This window comes from Pteropus alecto, unplaced genomic scaffold (genome assembly GCF_000325575.1).
Source record: "Pteropus alecto unplaced genomic scaffold, ASM32557v1 scaffold3, whole genome shotgun sequence".
In the NCBI taxonomy this organism is placed as follows: domain Eukaryota; kingdom Metazoa; phylum Chordata; class Mammalia; order Chiroptera; family Pteropodidae; genus Pteropus; species Pteropus alecto.
In genome coordinates this window covers 55239233-55251096 of record NW_006442484.1, presented here as the reverse complement: position 1 = coordinate 55251096, position 11864 = coordinate 55239233, and positions in this window count along the sequence as shown.

The window sequence follows — 11864 nt, the reverse complement described above, 5'->3', positions numbered from 1 at the left end:
TACTGTTTCAGTGTAATTAAGTGTCAGATTTATATTTGCCTTTTATTCCATAAGCGATATAAAATTGCAGACACCGAGGTAGATGCTCCCACAGATCATCTGTAATCCTCACAAAAAACTCTTTGAGTGGTATACACATGCTCATTTTCTCAGAGAGAAAACAGTTTAGAGAGAATATATGACACCTCCATAGTCTCATTTCCAGTCTTTCGGAAAGTGTCAGAATGAAAACTTCCACATGTCTGACACCAGAACCCATGCTTATTTTGGTATTGGTTACCACTTTGCATGTTTTGGAGCCATCTAGGCCTTCCACAATTAACTCCAGCATCACTTCTTAGACTCATCCAGTCGTCAAGGCTCTCCACTCCTCTTGCTATGGCTCCTAAAGACGTCTCCTTCTCTTTTCTGAGGGTCATCACCTTATTTGGGGGGTTCTCCCAAGACTGACTGAAGAGTGGGCTACAGTTCCACTCTACTTACTTTCTTGCTACTCCAAACACAGAGTTATTTTTATTTCTCCAAGTTAGCTGACAAACACAGAGCTGTTTTGTTTTTCTATTACTAAATATAGTAAAGAAAATACAGAAAACCTGTGAACATTCAAAGTTTCCTAATTTTTTTGAAGTTTCTAGGTGGATAGTTTCATAGTCATATAGTTTATGATACCTTTCTGAGAATGTAGAGAGTAGATTTAAAAAATACAACCACAGAGGAAAAGACAGAAATATGCAGAAATATTTCTAGATAACTTTGCATGCAGGGAAAAAAAGGACAAAGTGTAAAGGAAGTATAATATATAGCAGAGCAAAGAATAAGTGTTTTAAGTCATAAGACTGTGAGTGTTATTTTTAAAGCATAAGAACCTTGATCCTGCTCGGCTCAAGTATCTAATACCAAAAGGTATTGTCTAACTTGGAAATTTGTGCACACTATGGAAAGATTTGATAAACTGGGTTAATCCTATAGTTTTCCATGGGAACTTTTGTTAATATGTCCTTATTTATGATAACTATAAAAGCCATAGAGGGCATTATTTCATAAGTCTCTAGTTCCATATTGCTCCTGGAGTTAGCCCTTAAAAATTCTTGGTGTTGCTTTTTGCTTTCCCCCAAGATGTCATCTGGTCTGCTCTGCATTAAGAAAGGACTTCTTGATTTAGGACCACTTTTTATTAAGTTTTTGCTTAAGCAGATATTTCAGTACAATATGAAAGCACTGTGACTTATTTTGGAATTGGGACAGAACCGATTACTCTAGAAGGCATTGCTATCTTTCAAAACACGAGTTATTTATCAGTATAAATGATGCTTTCTCAATAATGTGTAGGTATCTTCGAGCAATATTTATCAAGGACCCATCATATTTAATGGCATAAAAATATTATATTCTGCCATTTGTGGAAGGTACTCTTAAAATATTGAAATATGTATGTTCTCTAAGTTATAGGTAGAATATTGATATTAAGTTTTGGCAGTTCTTCCATGCAGTTTAGATAGAATTAAGCTACATATCAAAGGGGGTTCATGAATTCAGATGCAGAGATTTCCTAAACCTGATATTTTCACATGTCAAAAATGCAAGTTGATCTTAACTGGTTACCTTAAAGCAATCAGGACCTCAGTTAATTAATACAGTTTTCAAATTATTTTTTGAAAAAGAATGTAATTACATAGCTCAAAATGAATATTAAAAACTGTTTCAGAAATTTAGCTTAAAGCTTTAGCTTAAAGATATACCTTCTTGGGTGGTAATCTGGGAAATTCAAACATTAGTTGTGTACAAATAACCGTGGGTTCAATGCAGTATTCTCCTGACTGCTTTTGGAAACATAACAAAACAACAACAACAACAAAAACAAAACAAAAAACAGAAAATGGTGGCCACAAGCTGTGGAATAGCATTAAAAGCATGAAATTTCCTCCTGCAACAGTATTTTCAGTGAGATTCAGTGCTCTGCATCTAGAGTCAGAGCTAGAAAATCAGAGGTGTTAAGCATCTCACAATTTCGAGAGAACAGCCTCAAGGAGGGAACTATTAACACTTCTGTCGCCATTAATAATAAGTGGCAGAACCAACCCTTGTGCATCAGCCATACCCCTCCCCCTCCTTTTTATAGAAAATGACTAACTGGAGAGACAAGAATCATCATGAATGCAGTTATTCTATTAGACACTTCGCTCTCCCCTCCCTTGAGAAGCAGTAGAAATGTTTTCCTTTCTAAGGCCAAATTAGGAGTAGGAGGGGCTTCAAGAGAATTACCTGTAAAGAATGGGGGTTCTTACCAGGAGAGGTAGCTGTCATTGTGGTTCTTGATTGCATGTCTGCTTAGCCAGCAAACTTACTAGTCTACCTCTTGGCCTATTTCAACCGAGGAGCACACAATGAGAGATTACTGGCAGAATGGAGAGAACCTGAACTTTCACCATCTGGTGTAGTCAAGCATACTCCAAGGAGGGTAAGCAGGCTTAGGCCATTTTGTGCACTGATATGGATGGAATGTTTGTGCCCCCTCTCCCTAAGATTCATATGTTGATAGTGTTCAACCTGTGGGAGGTAATTTGGTTTAGATGAGGTCATGAGAGTAGAGCCCCATGATGGGATTACTACCCTTATAAAAAGAGGAAGAGATGTAAGATCTCTCTGTGTATGCATACACCATGGAAAGGCCATGTGAGGACATAAACAGAAAGAGGGCCCTCACCTAAAACTTGATAATGTTAGCACCCTTATCTTGGACCTTCAGCCTACAGAACTGTGAGAAATAAATTTTTTCTTTTAAGTCATACAGTCTATGTATTTGTTATAGCAGCCTGGGCTGACTAAGATACTTATCCAACAGTGCTTATTTCTGGATGGGGAGGCTCCAACAGGAAGAATTGCCAGGAAAGGGAGTTGGGATTAGAGAATGAGATTGAACTGGAGCTTAATCTCCATCACCAGAGAACTGTGCTAGGAGGAGACCACTTAGGCTTTTCTAAGTTGTACAGCCCTCACAAGAGAATCAGCATTTGGATGGCTGCCACACATAGGGCATCAATGTCCAGCCAGAGAAACAGAGAAAGCCCATACAAAGAAGGCTATAATAGCAGCCAGTTAAATAAAGAGGCACTTGGTCCTCTCCTTTTCCCTTCTCCCTACTCCCCAGACTGAAGGAGCTAGGCCTTAAAGAAAAAGGGTGGCAGAGGGAGAAGAAGAATACAGATATATGACTTCCCTTCGACCCGCACCCCATCACTACCCTGGCAGTCTAGGTTGGTCCTCATGTCAGCTGCTAAGGAGATTCAGACTGATTTTGAGATTGAAGTTTTATATTGGACAGAATTTTATTAACCAAAAATGATAGACAAGTGATAGAATCTACCAAATATGACACAAAGGGATGGGAAAAGAAATTTGACAAAGCATTATTGAAAGCAGTGATTGAAAAAAAAATGATTTCATGTTTATAGTCCAACTGTTTGAGATTACAGTAGTATTCATCTTGATAAAATGTCTTTCACAGTTTGACAAATAGAGCGGAGAAATAATTGGAGAAATGTGCAATGAGGGGCCACCTCTTTTTCACTCAGCTTCTGGAAAAAGTGAGAATTTCAAGACTGGGTATTAAGTTATGAGTATTAAGTTACAGTAAGGGACACGAATGGCATTTTTGTGGTTGTGGTTTTATATGGGATTAGACGTCTATGTAAGAATATTTAAAAGAAATCTCACACAATATAAAAAGCATCTTGAATTTTCTTTATCAAATAACAAATAAGTTGTCAGTTATGTGAGAATAAAGGTGAATCACTGTGAATTGGTTTGTGTAGTGGACACATCTGAGAGATGCCAGTTTGCATTAATGACTCCAAAGGAGTACAGACAGATGGTAAAGTACACAGCCTCGGAGAAACTGGAGCTCTTGAGAGCCCCAGACACTTGTGTGTTCACTGCCCAAAGTTAGATTTCTTTCTGTCGCCACATATTTGACCCCTTTTACCCCACCTACCCCCCTCCTCCCACCCTCTGGTAACCACTAGTTTATTGTCTATGTCCATGAGTCTCTGTTTGTTGTCCTGTTTATTTGTTGCTTTTAGGTTTATATCCCACACATAAGTGATATCATGTGATTTTCAACATTTTCTGTCTGGCTTATTTCGCTTAGCATAATTATCTTGACGTCTATCCACGTTTTTGAAAAAGGCATTATTTCATCACTTCTTATGGCTGAGTAATATTCCATTGTATATATATACGACTGTTTCTTTATCCAGTCATCTATCGTAGGACATGTCCTGGCCACTGTGAATAATGCCGCTATGAAGTCTTTGGGGTAAAGACCCAGTAGAGAGATTGCTGGATCATATGGTAGATCAATTCTTAGATTTTGAGGAACCTCCATACTGGCTGTACCAATTTGCAGTCCTACCAGCAGTCCATGAGGGTTCCTTTTTCTCTGCACTGTCTCCAATACTTGTTATTATTTGTCCTGTTGATGATAGCTATTCTAACAGGTGTGAGATGGTATCTCATTGTGGTTTTGATTTGCATTTCCCTAATAGCTAGTGATGTTGAGCATCCTTTCATATGTTTGTTGGCTATTTGTTCAGGTCTTCTGCCCATTTATTTTATTGGGTTGTTTGTTCGTGTTTTTTTTTTTTTTTTTTTTGTTATTGAGTTGTACGAGTTCTTTGTATATTTTGGATATTGGGCCCTTATTGGAGACGTTGCTTGCAAATGTCTTCTCCCATTCAGATGGTTTTCTCTTTACCTTGTTGACAGTTTCTTTTTCTGTGCAGAAGCTTTTTAGTTCAGACACTTGCGTTTTTAAGCAGTGACATTTTGCATTATATTTTAGGAATCCTCATTTTATGCTAATAATGCAGATGTTTCTCATATGCTTTTAAGATATTTTTATGGATATGATCACACTATTAAAGCATACTGAAGTTTTCTCTCTTGATATTACCATCATCTTGTAAGAAATAAGAGGGGATACAAATCTTATCCCAACCAATGAATATAAAAAATGAAGCTTGAAAAACATTCAGACCAAACAACCTCTTTCTACCCCAATCTCCAAATACAAATGCTTCTTGACTTCCATTTGTGTCCTGTCCCAATAAACCCATCTAAAATTGAAAATATTATAAGTTGAAAATGTGTTTAATACACCTAACCTACCAAAACATAGTAACATAACCTACCTTAAATGTGCTCAGAACAGTTACATAGCCTACACTTGGGCAAAATCATCTAACACAATGGATACGCTATAGAATATCAGTTGCTTTTCCTCGTGATCAGGTGCCTGACTAGGAACTGCGGCTCATTGTCCCTGTGCAGAATCATGAGAGAGTAACATACTGCATAGCCCCAGTCCAGGAAAAGGTCATTGCTTTTGCACTATGTGCGAAAGTCAAAAAATCATAAGTTGGGAACCATCTATATACCCAAAAATAAAAAGCAAGGACAAAAACTATATACTTGAGTTAGCCTATGTATTTTGCTATAGTAAAAGCTAATCATAAGATAATCAAAAAGAGTTTCTTTTTCAGTATGGAAAAAATTAAAGGACAAATTAGTTTAACAGAATCATTATTTAAATTCTTGTTTTCCAACATGTTTGTCTTTTAAATTTGTGCTTTTGTCCATTATAAAATAATGGACTAAATCAAACTTTGGAATATTATAGGATTATTTTTCAAGAAGGTGGGTATAGTGGATTGTTTTTATTTTATTTTATTTTTAAAAAATTTTTTATTTATTGGAGTAACATTGGTTAATATAATTATATACATTGTAATTTGACATTGTAATTGTACATTGTACATTGTAATTTGACATCTATATATTCTACTGTGTGTTTACCACCCTAAGTCCAGTTTCCTTCAGCTACCATATATTTGACCCTCTTTACCCTGTCTACCCCCACTCCTCCCCTACTCTCTACTTACTCTCTGGTAACCACTAGTCTATAGTCCATGTCCATGAGTCTCTGTTTGTCCTGTTCATTTGTTGCTTTTAGGTTTACATCCCACATATAAGTGATATGTGATTTTCAACCTTTTCTGTCTGGCTTATTTCGCTCAGCATGATTATCTTGAGGTCCAACCATGTTGTCGCAAATGGCAGTATTTCATCTCTTCTTATGGCTCAGTAATATTCCATTGTATATATGTGCCACAGCTTCTTTAGCTAATCATCTATTGTAGGGCACTTTGGTTGCTTCTATGTCCTGGCCACTGTGAATAATACTGCTATGAACATCGGTGTGCAAATATCTTTTTGGATTTGAGTTTTCAAGTCTTTGGGGTAAAGACCCAGTAGAGGGATTGCTGGATCATATGGTAGGTCAATTCTTAGTTTTTTGAGGAATGGATTGATTTTAGACCTTAATAGACACTCACTAGCTTTGTGACTTTGAGAGTGTTACTTAACTTCGCAGTGCTGATTCCTCATCTATGAAGTGGAAGACCATTAAGTATCTTAAATAGTTGAGCGAATATTAAAAACAACAGTCAAATGAAGTGCTTAGTTATCTAGCACAGAGTGAACATACTATAATGTTAGTTATTATGTAAATGTGAAGATGGGGATATAGATTTAAATAGAAATGTAAACGGACATAAACAAGTTAATCAGAGATATTTTAAGGAGCATAGACAGAAACCAATGACAGAGACGGAATCAGAAGCAAGTCCAACATTTGCATTTTGCATCTTGACCCCTGGTGAGGCTGAGTTCTGGATGCTGTGGCTGAGAGGTGAGGGGTCTCTTCCTCTGCCCACCCCCACTCAAGGGCTGAAGGCTCTACCTTGGGTATGGCATTGCTGACAATTCTAGACTCTGATCACCCTTCTCCCAGCTCAAAAGGTGGTGGTTCTACACCAGGAGAGGTGAGTTGAAAAGAATCGCTGGGGTCTTTTGGGAGGTTTCTTTACTACTTACACTAAGGAAGGAACTGTAGTTTTCTCTTTTCTTCTCTGTTATTGAGATTGGATATAACCAACAGTGCACCAGCCTGAAAATAAAGCCAAGAAGTAAGAGGACAGAGTAGAGAAATAGAAAGAATCTGTTTTGGAAGACAAGGTTAGCCAGGAAAGGAATTATTATCAGCATAGCAGGTAGTCCAGAGGTCCAGTGGGTCCTATCCTGGGATCCACTGAGCTTCTAGACATCCTAATATGAGAGACAATATAATTATTTCCTTAACATTTAAGCCACCTTAAGGCATGGTTTCTATTACTTGCAGCCCATAGCATTGTAACTGAAAGATATTATTTTGAGAACAGTTGGTTATTTAATTCACCAAAATTTTTGCACTATGCAATATAATTTACTGGAGTTTTTAGAAATTCTTTCTGTGTTTAACTTAGAAATTTCTGTCCACTTTTGACTTCTCCCTTTCCCCTTTCCATTTTTGTTATTCATTAAATTACAATTTAGAAAAGAATATTATAATTCTTTTTCTGATTTTTTTGTCTATCTTTTTTCCTACTGTTTACTAGGGATTTTTTTTTTCTTTTAGTAATTATTTTTAGCTCCCGCTTTTAGTTTTTATTCACACCTTCTTTGCCTTTGTTCACTTTTGAATTTTCTGCCTTGAGAAAGATGACTCAATCATGTTATGGTTACAATACATCTCTATCTTTCCTTAAATATATTTCCATTTATTTAGTTCCTTCTGCATTTTGGGAAACCGTATGTGATAGAATCATATATGCTAATACTGATGTGCTTTGTTACTCAACTTTGTTACCCCACTGTCCACCTTTGTTCAAAGAGTAAAATGTGGAACCATCATTTATGCAAGTGAAGGAGAGTAATGTCTCTGTCAGAAATGGATGGCAAACAAAGATACCAGATACTCCTAAACTGCAGATACAGGTCTGATGGGATATTTCGAGTGGCAATGTCCACCTACAGATGAGCTCTGCATTGTCTCTTTGCCATTGCAGCACAGTCCTATGGTGAGAGAACTCTCCAAGTTGGGGACAGGAAAATTTTAGAGGTTAAAAAGGAGGAAATAGGATAGCCATTGAACCTGGCCTACATCCCCCACCATGTGTCATAGATATGAAAACCAAAGGGCCCTGCTCCACACTCGTTCCCTCTGGGTTAATAATGGTTGCAACTTCACAGAAATGAAAGGGAAGAGTCAGGGGAAAAGCAAACACTGCACTCATCCCTCAATTTCTCACAGCACTCAGTGGGACGCAAGAGAACAGCCAAATCTTTCCCATGCTCATGAGAAAGGTGAAATAGGTAGAGCAGTTTAGAAAATTCAAATAAAGTGAGGAGGCAGAGGGACCTATGAGGAACTAACACAGGAGGCTGTGCCAGGACTTGGGCCCTTTAGAGAAGGCCCTGAAAACAGTGGTGGTAGAAGTAAAGACATCTGAGAAGTTATCAGAGGATGAATTATATATGCATTCCTGGAGATTAGCATCAGCCCCAAAGAAGGAAGAATGGGAATAAAGACTACTACAATTGTATTTTAAACTGAAGTCATTGAAAATCACTCAATTGGGTTGAGTTTACTACAAAGGGACCAGATTAGGTTTTTACATATGGCAGTGTGGAGCCTCAGAGTAAAAAATTACAGGAAAATAAGATAAGCTGTATTTTGTATTTATGAGTTTTGTGTCATATGCAACTTTGTAGACTCTGAAATGCATATTCTCATTTACAAATACCCTATTTTACAAATTCAGTACCCTGAGGCATTTTTTCACTATCTTTTCCCCACAAGTCTAGCATTGCTAAATGCTGTCCCTGTTTCCTCCTGCATAACATCTCTTATATGTAATGTTTCCTCTCCATTTTTGCTGCCAAGTTTATTTTCTAAATTTCAGTTATTTCTCACTCGAGTTATTATAACATCTTTTCTAGTATTCTTGCCTTTTTTAGCCCTCATTTCAGTAAATTTTATGATCTTGTAACATTTTCTTACAGTAGCACGTACTATCTTAATTCATTCTTTTATTAGGCTTTCTACCTTTCCATGTCTTACAAACTTATCTAGTATGATTTTGAGACCAAAGATAAATTACACCCTAGTATAATTTATTTAGATAACTTTCATTCATCTAATCACTAAACCAGTTGTTTCTTTGGCAAGTACTATTTGACACAAGCAAGAGATTAAATCTCTATTTTGATATTTGCTTGGAATTATGTCTGTATTCTCAAGTTTATATTTTGAGACTAGCAGAACATGATGGACTAGGATAATGCAGATCATCATCCTCAAAATAAAAGTATATGTAAAATATTTAAAATAACTTAAAATACAATATTTTCAATGAAAGAAAAAAAATCTACAAATGCCAAGGATTGGAAGAAATAAAAGGCAGAGTTTTAAATGGACGCTGAGCCGATGAACGCTCACAAGGGCTTTAGGCTTGATATAGGCTGTATGGGATGAAAGCCATGTCATTTGATCCACATGAGCTGGGGAGCTGGTACTGTGTACTCAGTTTAAAAAATAGTTCTTTGAAGTAGTGCTCTGTATGCAAAAATGGAATTAGAAACACCCTAAACATAAACTTTGGGAAGCAGCCTGAAAGTTTGCTCTTTGTTTGGGGATTAAAGTGGAAAAAAAGATACTAGTGAAAAGCTGAAACCTCAGGTCTATGCCAAATGAGGTCACAATTGATATTTCCTGAATGGCATGGGAAATAAAAGCTGAGAAATTGGAATGAAAACTAGTGAAAGACCATTAAAATCTGTTTTATTCTGTCAGGAAAAAAGTGCGAAATTGATTTGTCAGGATAATTTCACAACTCAGGGAACATAGGACTCCTGGGGAAAACACAAGCACACTGAAGATGAATTTAAATAAAAAATTACAAAGTACATTAGCAAATGAAGCATTAAGAGGGTGAGAAGGCAGGCATAGCAAACGAGAGGATTAATACTCAAGAACAGAAAATAATAAACAATCTGAAAGAGACTATAAAGTAAGTATGTTTAAGTTGTTTTAAAAGATGACAATGGGGTTAGTAATCACAAGGAAGCAAGAGGACAGTATGAAATAAAGTAGAAGAAGAGAAGTATAATATATAAGGAGACATAATTTAAGAAAGAATTTGTGGGAAATCTGAAGAAACCATCTGGACAATAGCACAGAGAAATAAAGAGATGAAGCATAATAAAAATCAGTTAACAGATATAAAGGATAGAACACAGAGGTTAAGTGTATATCTAATGGAAATCTCAGTGGTAAAAATAGAGAAAATGGAAAATAACAATAGTAAAATAATGTATTGGCTGAGAATTTACCAGGTGTCAAGAAGAATCAAAATAACATAAAATAAAACCAAATCCCCACCTGGAAATGTCAAAGTGAAATTGTTGAATACAAAAAGCAAAGAAATCTTCAAAGCAGCCAGAGAGAAGGACTAATTACATACGAAGTGTGAAGAAACAAACTGTCATTCAAGTGTGAGGGAAAAAATTAAACACATTTTCAGATAAATAAGAATTGAGAGTATACCACTCACAGTTCACTGAAGAAAAAAGTTATTAAAAGACAAATCTAGAAGAAAGGAAGGGAATATGAGAAGCAAATGGAAACAAGTTGGTGAAGCGTTAACCCAAAGAATCAACTAATTTTCTAAGAGTTTGTATGAGTGTATTCTGCCTTAGAAATGAATTGCATTTAAGGATATTGAATATGTTAAGATTGATTGCACTGACAAGTGTGATGTATTCCAAATAATCATAGTTTATTAGGAATGTAATAAAGTCTCTAATCATTAAAAACTGGTATTAGATTAGAGTTGATTAGGGTAAATATGGTGTGGCCATTTCTGACTCTTTATATAGAAGTACATCTATTTTCATAGGGCCAGCTGACATGAGATTATGTAAATACAGTTTTCAAAACTGGAGGAAGAAAAAAAAATTCTCCATCTTGTTTTATATTCTTCTAGTAGCAGATCTGGAGACCAAGTTTTGAGTGTGAGTAGTAAATTGAATGGCGATTCCAGGAAACACTGGTAGGGGAGTTCACAGGCAGGCAGGAAAGCAGGCAGTAGGGCGCAATATCATGCCAGTTACCACTTGCTCCATGTTATTAAGTAATTTTGCGACATAGAGTAGAATACCTCAAATTTACCCCAACTGAGAGAAGAATTGGCTGGGATGCTTACGCATCAACTCCCATCAATCAGTCATTGGTTGAGAATCTCTCCTGGAGGGCATTTACGCCTAAACCTTTCTGGTCCGACTCTGCAAGTGGCAAGCAGGCTCCGACCAGACCAGGTGAAGCCCTCACGCTTTAGATGCTATTCCTCAACATGCAGCAGAATGGTCAGTGTCCAAGGGTAAGGGGTGAGACACTGACAGTGTCTTCTAGTTTCAATTTAGATCTTGAATAATTTTTTCCTTCAAATAAATGTGAATTAATTATCCTAAGTAGATATTTTTTCTCACCCTAAAAGTAAATTACAAATGAATATAAGTAATTTTAAATTGTGGTCTTTTCATATGATATGTGTGGCTATTATCTACCCATGGGGTATATAGCCAGTTATATCAAATTAGGTTACCAAGTTCCCATGAGTCAGACCACTTAGAGGAGTTTCTTGGATTGGGTATACTACTGTTTTTCTTTCTAGAGAATTACAAAAATTCTATTTCATAGGCCATTAGAGCTACCCATTGATTAAACTGATTTCCTTCTGGAATGTTAATTATGATTGTGTAATAAAAAGGTACGTGGATTCCTTGGAAGTTAACTCTTTATTTTTATAATATAGAGAAAATTCAAAAATGTCTAGATAGATTTGCACAGAAGATATATCAAAGGTACTAAATCAATATATTTTTAGTTTAGTCTAAGATTTGGAACAAAACATTGTAGAATATACCAA